Genomic DNA, 11,626 nt, shown 5'->3' on the forward strand with positions numbered 1-11,626 from the left:
CATTGAATGTAGCAGCTAGTCCTTGAGCAGCTGTTCTAATTATTCATCAGTCCAGCCTCTGAGTTTGGTAAACCATGGTGTTGGTGTGCTGCCTCTTTCTGGTAGGATATTCCAGGGCAGTACCACAGTGTTAAGGGGGAAAAAAAACTTGCTTGTCTGATCATGCAGAGAGGAGAGCTCCCGTTTCTTCCACAGATGACTCAGTAGAGGCTTAGATGCTGGGAACCACCCAGAGGATGGGGTAGGAATCAAACTGCCACTTTGCCAGCATTTCCTAAAGGACTGTCATCTTTGTAAATGCCTTTCAACTCTCTAGTGGAGACCAGTTCCACAAAAGGCAGCTGTTACTGGGGATTCCATCAGATCTCTACAGGAGTATGTTTTCTGTATTGATATCACCACATACCATGCTTGGGTAATGAAAATATATATTCTTTGTTGCATGATAGCTGTAGGACCTTGCTGCTCAGCAGTCATACCTCTGCAAAAATAATATATAGACATATATGGTAATTGCAGTAGTCTGAATTTAATAGTAACTGGTTAAAAAGGTTTGTGTTCTGTCTGCTTGCCTCTTATTCCTGCTCTTATGCATTTGTGTGGTAACTGTACCCAAATCAGTCTTCTGAGAATATAGTGGATTTCTGTTATATTCCTTTACCCTTTTCCTCCAAAATGTACACACCTAATGCCTTGAGTCTTGGTTCATAGTGCAGCTCCTGTTTCCCTGACCTTTCCTATAAACCAAACATTGCCAAATTGTTACATTTGTTTGATGGCAGGAGGTAAGGCTGAAAGAGACAATAAGCCTGTCTAGTTTGCCCATTACTTGCATAAAGCATTCTGAATCATCCTTTTTTCCCCACATGTTCCTTGCCCTCTTCAGTACCTTTGTGAGTTCCTCCTCTACCATCCATTTTTGTAATCTTTGCCATAGGTCTATAATTCTGTCTGTGAAGGAACATTTTTAAAAATGCAAGTACTTCATTGCCCATGGTCTTCTGCATGTCTCATCCTCCCACCACAGTCACTGTTTGTGTGTTTCCTGTGTGATGCAGAGAGAAGAAATCTTGACTGTAATCTAGATCAGCCAGGATCAGTTGGTGATGTAGGTGCTGGAAGAACCAGTAAGGGCTGGGAAGCAGCATGATCAGCTATGTAGGAGACCTTTCGCAGAGGCTGGGGATAGGTGCATACTGCTGAGTCATGTGCTTGAAGTATCAAGCAGTGCTTCATTCTTTAGTCTGGGTTGCTATGTTCCCACAGGGCCCATTATTGCAGTGCCCATGGCAGGCTTACTTAAACTGATGCAGTACAATAAGCGAACAATCCTTGACTTCCAGGATGGCTGCACACTGAATAAAAGCTTAATTTCAGCTTACCCAGTGTGAAAACAGAAGCTCAGAGAAGACTCATTGAACTTGTCTTTTTTGAGTAAATTTCTGCAACTGATTAGTAAGTGCACTGCCTGGATGTCACCAAAAAAAGAAATTCAGAGGACCTGAAAGAAAATCAATCACAAAAGGTAAGAAAACCTGACTGGGAAGAATTTTGAAACTCTTCAGAAAACAGTGCAAGCTCCAGCTTTGGTGCAATGCATGACTTGCAGTAGTCTATAGGGAAAACTAAGTCAAATGTACTCAGAGCTGATTAAATGAAACAACGAAGGAGTATATCAACTCAAATAACAAAAAGCTGGGACAAAAAATGAAAGAAGATGTAAACCGATATTCAGATGAGATGATAAAACTGCAAAACTCAGAGGTTGAAATGAAGCAAAGGCTGGCTGATTGTGAGACTGTTCAAGAAGAGATGCTTCAAAAAATAATAGAATTAGAGAAAAGAGCATCTTTGGAAAACCTGAGATTTTATTCTGTACCAGAGAAGCTGTTACGAACAGAGACTGTATTAATTTTATGAAAACACAAATAACCAACTGGACTCGTATTCCACAGCAGGAATTGAAAGGGCATGTGTATGCTCCAAACCTGGCCATGGGAAAGCAACCAAGGTCTTTAATAATAAAGATGCAATCCTATCAGCAATAAGAGTTGATTCTGATAAAACTATGGTGGAAGGAGAAAGTACTAAAAGTGGGAGACAGTGTTTGTGGAAAATGATTACTCATGGTACACAAGGTAGAAGATGAGTAAATTTATTTCACTAATCAGGGAATGTCGAAAAGCAGGCATGAGATTCAAGCTGCCGTATCCAGCTATTTCCAGAATATCTTTTTTGGAGATTCAGAATTATTTTTTGATGCAGAACATGCTAAGGAGGAAATGCAAAAGGTTGTTAAACAAAAAGCGAGCTAGGAAACAGAAGGATATTCTGCTTCTTGTTGTTCTGGTAATAAAGCCTATAGAGAGACTGTGTGCCAGTGAAACCTTTTACAGTCTCTTAAAGGAAAATGCTTGAGATAGTGAAAAAATCACACAAATTAACTAGAAGAACTGGGAGTACATTGGAAATTAAGCGGAGACTGTATTTGGGAGGTAGAGATCAACAGCAAGAAAGCCATCAACTCGGAAATTGACAAATGTGTTATTACAAAGCATAAATTATATTTGTAAAATGTGACAGAAGAAAACCTGGAAATATTGGACTTTTTTGACTTTATTAAACTTGTAGGGACTCCAAAGCATATGTCATACTTCACATCATTAACGTTTGGAAGAACATTTAGGAGAGGGGAAGAGGAAGGAAAGCATTAACTGCAAGTAAAACAGTTTTGTTCTGAAGTAGTATTTCTATAATGCATAACATAATCTGTATGCTATAAAGTAAAGCTTTCTCAGTTATTTTCAAGTATAGCAGGGATACATAAGTAAATAGGTGCCCTTGTTTCCCTCATTTTTTTGTACCTTCTTTCTTTCTTCCTGTTCAGTTTTAAGAAATGTAGACACTGCAATCTTTTTTAAAAAAAAGTCTGGTCAAAAGAGCATGATACATGAAAAATTGATGTGCTTTTTCTTACAATTGCATAGAGGAATGACTGGATTAATGCCCTTGGCTTGATTTAGTAACATGTTTTAAAGGGAAGCAAACAAAAAAAACACTGAATATTCTTTTAGCAAATAAATGAGTATTTTTAGAGGCAACTGCATATCTAGTTCTCATGTCTCCATGAAGACAATCTGACAAGAAGCAATTAAAACAGAATGCTTCTTTCAAGGGGTAGGAGATCATGTTTATGAAAGCATTCAAGTGTTCCCAGTGTGGGAGAGGAATAAAAATAAGACAAAAACATACAGCACTTAGTAGAAGCATAGGCTGAACATTGTGTCTTAGCATGGATAATCTTACTTGTATGTTAATCCAAGTCTGAATGTCTGTCAGTCTGGGATAATTGCTCCTATTAGGAAGATTAATGACTGCAGTGGTAGTGCTGTGGTAGCTTTGTCGCCTCACAGTAAGATGTCCTGTTCGATTCTCAGCTCTGCATGGAGACATGCGTGGATGGGCGTACCTTCGTTGAAGGTTGTGCATCAGGGCTGGCAACTCGGCATGTAAAAATCTACTGCCACTCATTAGCAAACTGGAGTTCCGCTGTGGCGACCCCTAACAGGGAAAAGCCGGAAGACACAACAACAAAACTTAAGTATTTGAAGATGTTCATAGTTTGTGTTAGTATTAAGTTAGTGGGTTTTAGGGGGGTTCTGGAGGTGTGTTTTTTTTTTTGTTTGAGGGTTTTGACTAAAACAAAAAGTTTTGTAAGCTGTGACATATGTTCAAATAGATATGACAGACAACTGTGTACAAAATCAACCTGCCAAGCAGTACGATATGCGTGTAACACAAAAGCTGGAACTAGACATTAAAAACAGCTATTACACACATCAGGTGGGAATAATAATTTCTTAACATAATGCCAACATTTTGTATATTATCTTAAAATTTAAGTGGTCTCACAGATGTATACAAAATAGAGAGTGGTGAACTATATTAAAAAAATGGAGAGTGCAAATAGCTGTGCTATAGGAGACACATTTGGGAATAATTGGGCATGTGAATTAGTTAAAGAAAGGCTTTCAGGATGGTTATTCTTCAGAATACCTGGAGCAAGGGAAAAGGAGAGTACTTATATTAATTGCAAGAGGAGCTCCAATAGTGATAGAAGGGAGTAAAAAAGATAATGGTAGTTTTGTAGTACTAAATGGCTACTGGCAAGGGAGAAAGATTGCACTTGGCATATATTTATATTCCACCTAAAACTGCTATAATGGAGCTTAAGAAAATTATGGGAAAATAATCGGCTTTCAGCAGGGAATATTACTTCTAGGCAGGGACTAGAATTTAATTTGCAGCAGTAGGGATGTATCTGGGCACTGAAGGGGAAAATATAACCAAAGAGGGTAGATTTTTGAAGAACTTTATGAAAAATATTTGGCATGGAAGATATGAATTCATTAGTAGGATACAAAAACTGGGCTAGGCTAGATATAACTTGTATTTCACAGGAACATGTACATTTAATTGAAAGTTTTGATATGCATCCAATAACTATTTCAGATCACGCATGAATAATAACTAAAATAAAAATGCAGGGTAATGAAATAAAAATGAGGCACTGGCACTTTCCCACCTATCTGTTGAAAGGTAAGAAATGTAAGGAATGGGTAGTGGAAATTACTCAGGAGATATTACAGAAGATAGAAATTTCTTCTGAAAATGTAGCTGGGGAGTGGGATAAAATTGAAGTGTAGTTTAGAAATAGGGTGGAAGCAAAAATGAAAGAGATGGTTAAGGAGTAACAAGAATTATTTAGAGGGACTGACAAAGGTTAAAGTATTGCAAAAGAGGATGAATCTCGCTGAACAAGAAAAAAATGGTGATGTATAACTAATCTACAGCAAAGTCCCCAGGTATAGATGACATTCCTCTAGAAGTTTGGAAACTATTCGGGAAAGAAAAACTGATTAAAGATCTGGAAGGTTTTATTTAGCACTGTTTTAAGAGTTGGAGAAGAAGTACCAACATCCTGGAAGAAAGCGGCGGTGGTTGTAATACCTAAAGAGGGTAAAGATCCCATCAGATCCAGCTTTATATAGGCCCATTTAAATTCTGAACCATGATTATAAAGTGTTTGTCTATGATGGCTAACTAAATGGCAAAGGTAATGCCAGAATTAATAGATACGGATCAGTGTAGTTTTGCAGACAGCGGGCAAACATTTGACAACATTAACAGAACAATGATGATCCAGGGGGAAGCAGAATGCAAATATAAATATCATACCACTGTTGTTTTTGGGTCTTGATGCAGAGAAAGCATTTGATAGAGTATGCTTGGATTTTATGAACAGGGCAAAGGAAGCATTTGCATTCCCTGATAAAATTATAAGGTTGAACAGGAGGTTATAAGTGCGATCAGAAGTGAAAATTTAAGTGTATGGGTTCCTCTCTGATAATTTCTGTTTGAGTAGTGAAACCAGGCAGGGGTGTCCTCTTCCCACTTTGTTGTTTGCATTATGTTTAGAACCATTGGCAAAGAAAATAAGGGACTCTGAAATTGTTGATGTAATTGGTATGGTAGTCAAGAAATGCTGGCTTTATTTGCAGATGATGATATTTTATACCTGATAAAACCAAAAAAGAAAATCAGTGTTGAACTTTTTGGAACAGTTTCAAGTCTTTTCAGGATACAGAATTAATGACGCTAAAACAAAGGTAATAGCTATAAACTATGTACCCACACACAAACTGGTTCAACAGTAATTCATGTTTATTTATGGGGACATGATAAAATGAAGTACTTAAGTATGGTTTAAAAAGGAGTCTATTGTAGCAGCTAATATATTTGGGAAGAGAATGAACAAAATGTCATACAAAATGTGAGAAACTGGAAGCACTGTTTTATGGATATGGATAGCAAGATACAAGCATTTAAAATGTTTTAGTCCCTTTAGTTTTACACACAGGTCAGGCATATTTTTATTTACCAGATGACAATTTGTAGATAGCAATTAATAAAGAGCTGAAGGGTTTTATCTGGGACTGCAAGACTGCAAGAGTCAAGTGGGATAAGCTGATCCTTCCAGTAGAGCAAGGCAGTTTGGAATTACCTGATTTGAAGGGGTATTTCAGAGCTACACAGTTAAGGGTCTTATACGTAGCACAAGCAGAAAGCTATAATTCAAAGTGGAAAGGGGTGATTACACCGGGGGAAGCTCTAGAAACAAAGAGATACTGAGAATTTGGATGCAGATCCTTAAGAATAACAACCATACAGAGTATGATATTCACAAAGTAGCAGAAAGTATTCTAAGAACTAAGCCAACATGGGAATGGTGAAAGGCAATTCTGCCCCTAGGGATGACTGCAATTAGGGATACAGAGAATGGGCAAGAGGGGGCTGGAATTTATTAGAGAAAACTGGCAAAGGAACCCAGATATTGGGAGCAAATAATTATTGAGGGAAAGGTAATAGAATGGGAAGAGGCCAAGAATTTATTTGGACTGCAGGCTAGAGATTGCCTTCCCTTCCCTTTCAAGGATTGATATCAGAGTATAGGCAAAGAGAAAGAAATGGGATCCTAAGTGAAAGATCAGCAGTGGTGGAGTTTTTAGTAGAATCTAGAACTGAAGCTACTGTTAAAGAAAGGACTAGTACAGGACATAAAATATTGCACTATAACTATAAGAATCAATCGGAGGAGGTTAGAAAGAATGGGAAGAGAGATTGGATAAGCAATTCACAAAGAAACAATGTGGGATGTATGTAGGTCTCCCAAATTTGCAACAAAGTCTAGCAGATTCAGATCTTTGCTTGTAAGCACTTACATAGGTATTTTTATACCCTAAGTAGACGCCAAAGATTTTTTCTTCAAATGGATAGCTAATGTTGGAGGTGTGATTGGGAAGAAAGAGGTAATTGGGAACATTTTCTGGGAGTGTAATAAATTGGCAGACTTTAAAAATTTCCTGCAGGCTACCATATCAGAAATAGTAGGTGAACAAATTGGTATAACTAAGAAAAATCATGTTTTTGAGCTTTGATACAGAATTGGAATTGCCTAGACACAGTAAGGCCTTGCTTAGTTTAATTATGGTGGCTTCCAAAAAAGCAATTACTAGAAAATAGAAATCAAAGTATAAACCCAACTGTTCTAGAAGTAGTAAATATATTAATGGTAAGAAAAAACAGCAAATATTTAGAAAAGGATAGGAGCAAATTACTTGGAAAATTGGAATTGTGGGAGAATACTTGCAGAGTAACATTTTGGAAGAGGAATAAGGCTTAAAAGAAGGCAGGATTTGAATGAGCTATGTAATGTTTGACGGACAGTGACTGGATAAAGTGATCTATAATGCTTGCAACTAAAAATATATCAGTATGGTTTGTTTTCATTTATATAACTGTATGATTGCTTGTGTCATAAATAATAATTTAATAATGATATCTCTTAAAAATGCAAACATTTCTTCTCCTTGCCATGCTTAATAGACAGGTCTGTAACTTTTGTCTCATCACCCTCTCCAGGAGTAGACAGTAGTTTGGAGTCTTTTGTGGAGACAGGAAAATATTAGATAGTAGTTTCTGTGGTCTTGCATCTTTAATTAGAAGGTTATGTTGCTTAAATACTTCATTCCATGTTGTGCAATCATAGTAGTGGGTTGATAAACTCCTGCTTCGTCCACAGTTAAAATTTAATCCATACTCTTGTTTCTCAGGGAAAGCATAACCCCATGACCAACATAGTAACTTGAGAAAGGCTTTGGCCTTTGGAGTACAGAATTCCTGATTTTGCCAAATGTGTGCTGTAAGGAGTTTTTCACTGCTAATTGGCAAACTAAGATGATTTGTTTCAGGCATGTTATTAAAACAGCCTCCTCACTGCATGATCCTGTCATTAGTCAGTAAGTCTTCAGTTAGAATTTGGAGTCACTGTTTCCCCTTCCTAAAGTCATGGCATCTCTGTAAAGGAAAACTCTTACCATGTAACTCATAAATATGTTTTTTTTATTGTATTTCTTTTCTGAGTTGTTTTAATGCATTAAAATCACTATATATGCTTCTTGTAAAATTTTACAATGTTCATTCGCAAAATGGCCTTCATATGGCCTGCATTATAAACAGTATCTTTTTTTTTTTTTTTTTTTTTTTTTACTGCTTTCATGCTCTCTTTCTATAATCCATTTCACTTCCCTTTTCTTGAGTCATGCTAGACATTGGGAAATGTTGTATTCCCACTGCAGTTGTACACATTTGAAGTAATAAGTAGCAGATATCTTACTCACCTTCTGTAGCATGAGTACTTGCATTTTTTCTTGCATGACTGCCTTATACTTCTTGCTCAGAGCTTGTTTTCAGCTGTTAACAGCAATTGTACAGTTCCAGCAAAAGAAAACAACTGTTTACCACTACATTTAAATCTTAATATCATTTAAAGCAGTATAATGTATTTATTTATTTTTGTGAAACATCAAGACATTTCCCATCTTTTCATGCACCCCCCCCCCCCCCAATGCAGGACAGAACTGTCCAAATCAGGACTGCTATGCAAAAAGAAAGAAAGGTATGAGCCCTATCAACTATGTGCACAGATAGCTTATCTTCCTGTCTGCACGCAAAGCAGTGGAAAATGAGGGCTTCCAAGATGGCTGCACACTGATCAACAGCTTAATTTCAACTCTCCAAGTGTGAAAACAGAAACTGAGGAAAAAAGGCGGTCATTGAAGCTGCTATTTGAATAAAATTAATTTACTGCTGGCTGGATGCCAGCAAAGATGAAATTTGGAAAACGTAAAAGAAAATAGGAAAAGTGAATAGAAAACCCTGGCTGGGAAGTATCCGGCAGCTGTTCAGCCAAAAAAAACAGTTCAAGCTTTAGCTTTGGTTCAAGATATGACTTCTAGCAGTTTAGAGGAAACATAAATCAAATGTGTTCAGAAGTGATTAAAATAAATGAAACGTTGAAGGAATATAATAACTCAAATAAAAGGCTGGAAAAAGGTGCTTTAACTAGCTATTCAGATTAACTGATAACTTCTAAAATCCGATGCTGAAATGAAGAAAAGGCTGGCAAAGTAGTAGGCTTTTCAAAAAGAGCAGTTTCAAAATATAGTAAAGTTTAGAAGATGGCACACGCAGAGAAAACATGAGATTTCTGTTGTACCAGGGAAACTGGAAGGAACAGACTGTATTAATTATCTGAAAGCACAAATAAGCAACTGCATTGGTGTTCCATGGCAGTATTTATTAATTTAAAGGGCACATTACGTATTTGCTCCAAACTTGGCTATGAGACAGCAGCCAAGACCTCTATTAGTAAAGCAATTATACCAACAAAAAGAGTTGATCTGACAAAGGTGTGGCAGAAGAGAAAGATGCAAACAATTGGAAATTAGAGTATTTGTAGGGGGAAAAAAGATTATTCACTGTACACCAAGCAGAATGGAAGCAAATTTAGCCCAGCAATCAGGAAATGTCAATAGGCAGGTGTGAGATTTAAGTTGTATCCAGCTGACTTCAGAGCATTTTTTCCTGGGGGATCAAATAAATATTTGATGCAGAACAGGCCAAGGAGGAAATGGAAAAAAAAGTGAGTCAGCAAACAGAAAGAGGGGCTCTGTTTCTCAAGCTTCTGTCAAAGCTCATAGAAATAATTTATCTGGAACATTGGAAAGTATTCACTAAGTAAAATGCTAGAGAGGAGGAAGAAAACCACATGGACTAGAAGGGTCAGGACTACTTTGCACTTGAACCAGAGTCTACTGATATGAGATAAGGAAGATGACCAGGAAAATTGAAATTAGTGAGCAAGTGTGGCATTATAAAGCATCAGTCACATTTGCAAAATATGGCTGTGCAAATAAAAGTGGCTGAGAAAAGACTGGACTTTTGTTGACTTTGTAACTTTTGGGTGGACTGTAAAGCATATACCCCACATTTTATTTTTGATTAGAAGGGCAGTAAAGGGAACAAAGAAGTAACTATTAAGTAAAGCATTTTTTGTTACTTGTTTTAAACATTTCATGATATAAACTTCATGTTATATTGTAAATTAGTTGCATATAGTATGCAGTCAGTATTTCAAATGCTGGGGAAGTCTTTTCAATTACCGTTGTAGGTGTTAAAGTACCTTTTTTAATTTAAGAAGTATAGGTTTTGCAGTATACTTGGAGAAGAAAGGCTGAATTAAAGCAAGTATAAGTTAATATAATGCTGTGATCTTAGGCTGCTGTGGTGGGGTGTAAAAGTAAACTTGATTATATGTCGAAGGAATATTCTGTGAAATGGCATCTTGGACTTGTATGCAAGTCTAATCTTTCAGCCATTCAGTCTCCTCATTTCAGGACTCACTGTAGTGGGTCCTGACAATTCAAATGGTTACCTGATTATTCCCATTGTTTTTACAATGGTGTGTGTCTAGATTAATGTCCTTAGGCTGTAAACATTTTTTGTAAGCAAATAGGCTTGACAGATGAGACAAAATTATAAAAGCCAAGGAAAATGCCAGCTTCTTGCATCTGCAAAGATAGTTTTTTTTCCATTAGCAAGTGTGTGTGATTCAAGAAGTCGGCAACTAAAGACAGTTAGCCAGGGAAATTATGTGCATTTTGTTCTGAGTGAAATTTATAAATATTTTTCATAATTCTGCAAGTTGTTACCTGTTTTCCTCACTGCTGACTACTTTTACATGGAGAGAAGCTGTATGTAGGTGGAAGTAATTAATCTAGAGAGATCTGAGCAAATTTTAAAGGTACATGACAGGCAGTTCAGTGAAAAATAGTTTGAAATTAATGGGAAGTGAATGAGAGATAACAGCTTTGTTAGTAGCCTCCCCAGCAGCCTTAATAATTTAATGATTTTAATGGAGCACTGCATAATTTAATTTTATTAAAAACTAGTCACTACACTTTTTTAGAGCTAAAACAACGTCATGTTTCTAAAGGCATACAAGCTGCTTTTGATACCTGGAACGGGACTAGAACATACAGCAATTAGTTTAAGTGGGACCATAGGGTGTAACATCTGCTTTAACATGAGGAACCCTTTATTTTAGATTAGGTTATTTCTGTGGGTACAGCTGTCAGTGTAAAGGAATTCTTATCTGGAGAGTTAAACTTCATTTTTTGAACATGTATATAGTTTTGTCTTTTTGTTTTGAGTTAGTAGAGGATGGGGTATTCTGAAAATGTATTTAGTTTTTGGTTTGAGGGTTTCATTAAAGAAAAAGTCTTGAGACATAGGTTCAAATAGAGATGGGAAGAAACGGGTGTATAAGAAATCGGCCTGCCAAATATTTGTGTGTGCATGTAAGACAAACGTTGGAAATACATATTCAACAAACGGTATGTGTAATAAGTGGGAACAATAGCTTTTTATCATAATGGCTACTGTATCCTTAGTATCTTGAAATGTAAATGGCCTTACATGTATAGGCAAAAAGGAAAGAGTATTTAATTATATTAAGAAATGCAGAGTGCAGACTTCCAAGATGACTGCAAACAGATTCATCAGCTTAACTTCAGCCCTTCCTATGTGAAAACAGGAAATGAGAAAAAGGTGTGCCATTGGAATTTTTTTCTGTAAAGTTCAGCTACTGGCTAGTAAGAACACCGCCCGGATGCCAGAATTTAGGGAACCTGAAAGAAAATCAGCTGGCTGAGAAAGATTCTGC

Source organism: Protopterus annectens, chromosome 2.part0, assembly GCF_019279795.1.
Source record: "Protopterus annectens isolate FY-2018-M chromosome 2.part0, PAN1.0, whole genome shotgun sequence".
Lineage (NCBI taxonomy): Eukaryota > Metazoa > Chordata > Ceratodontiformes > Protopteridae > Protopterus > Protopterus annectens.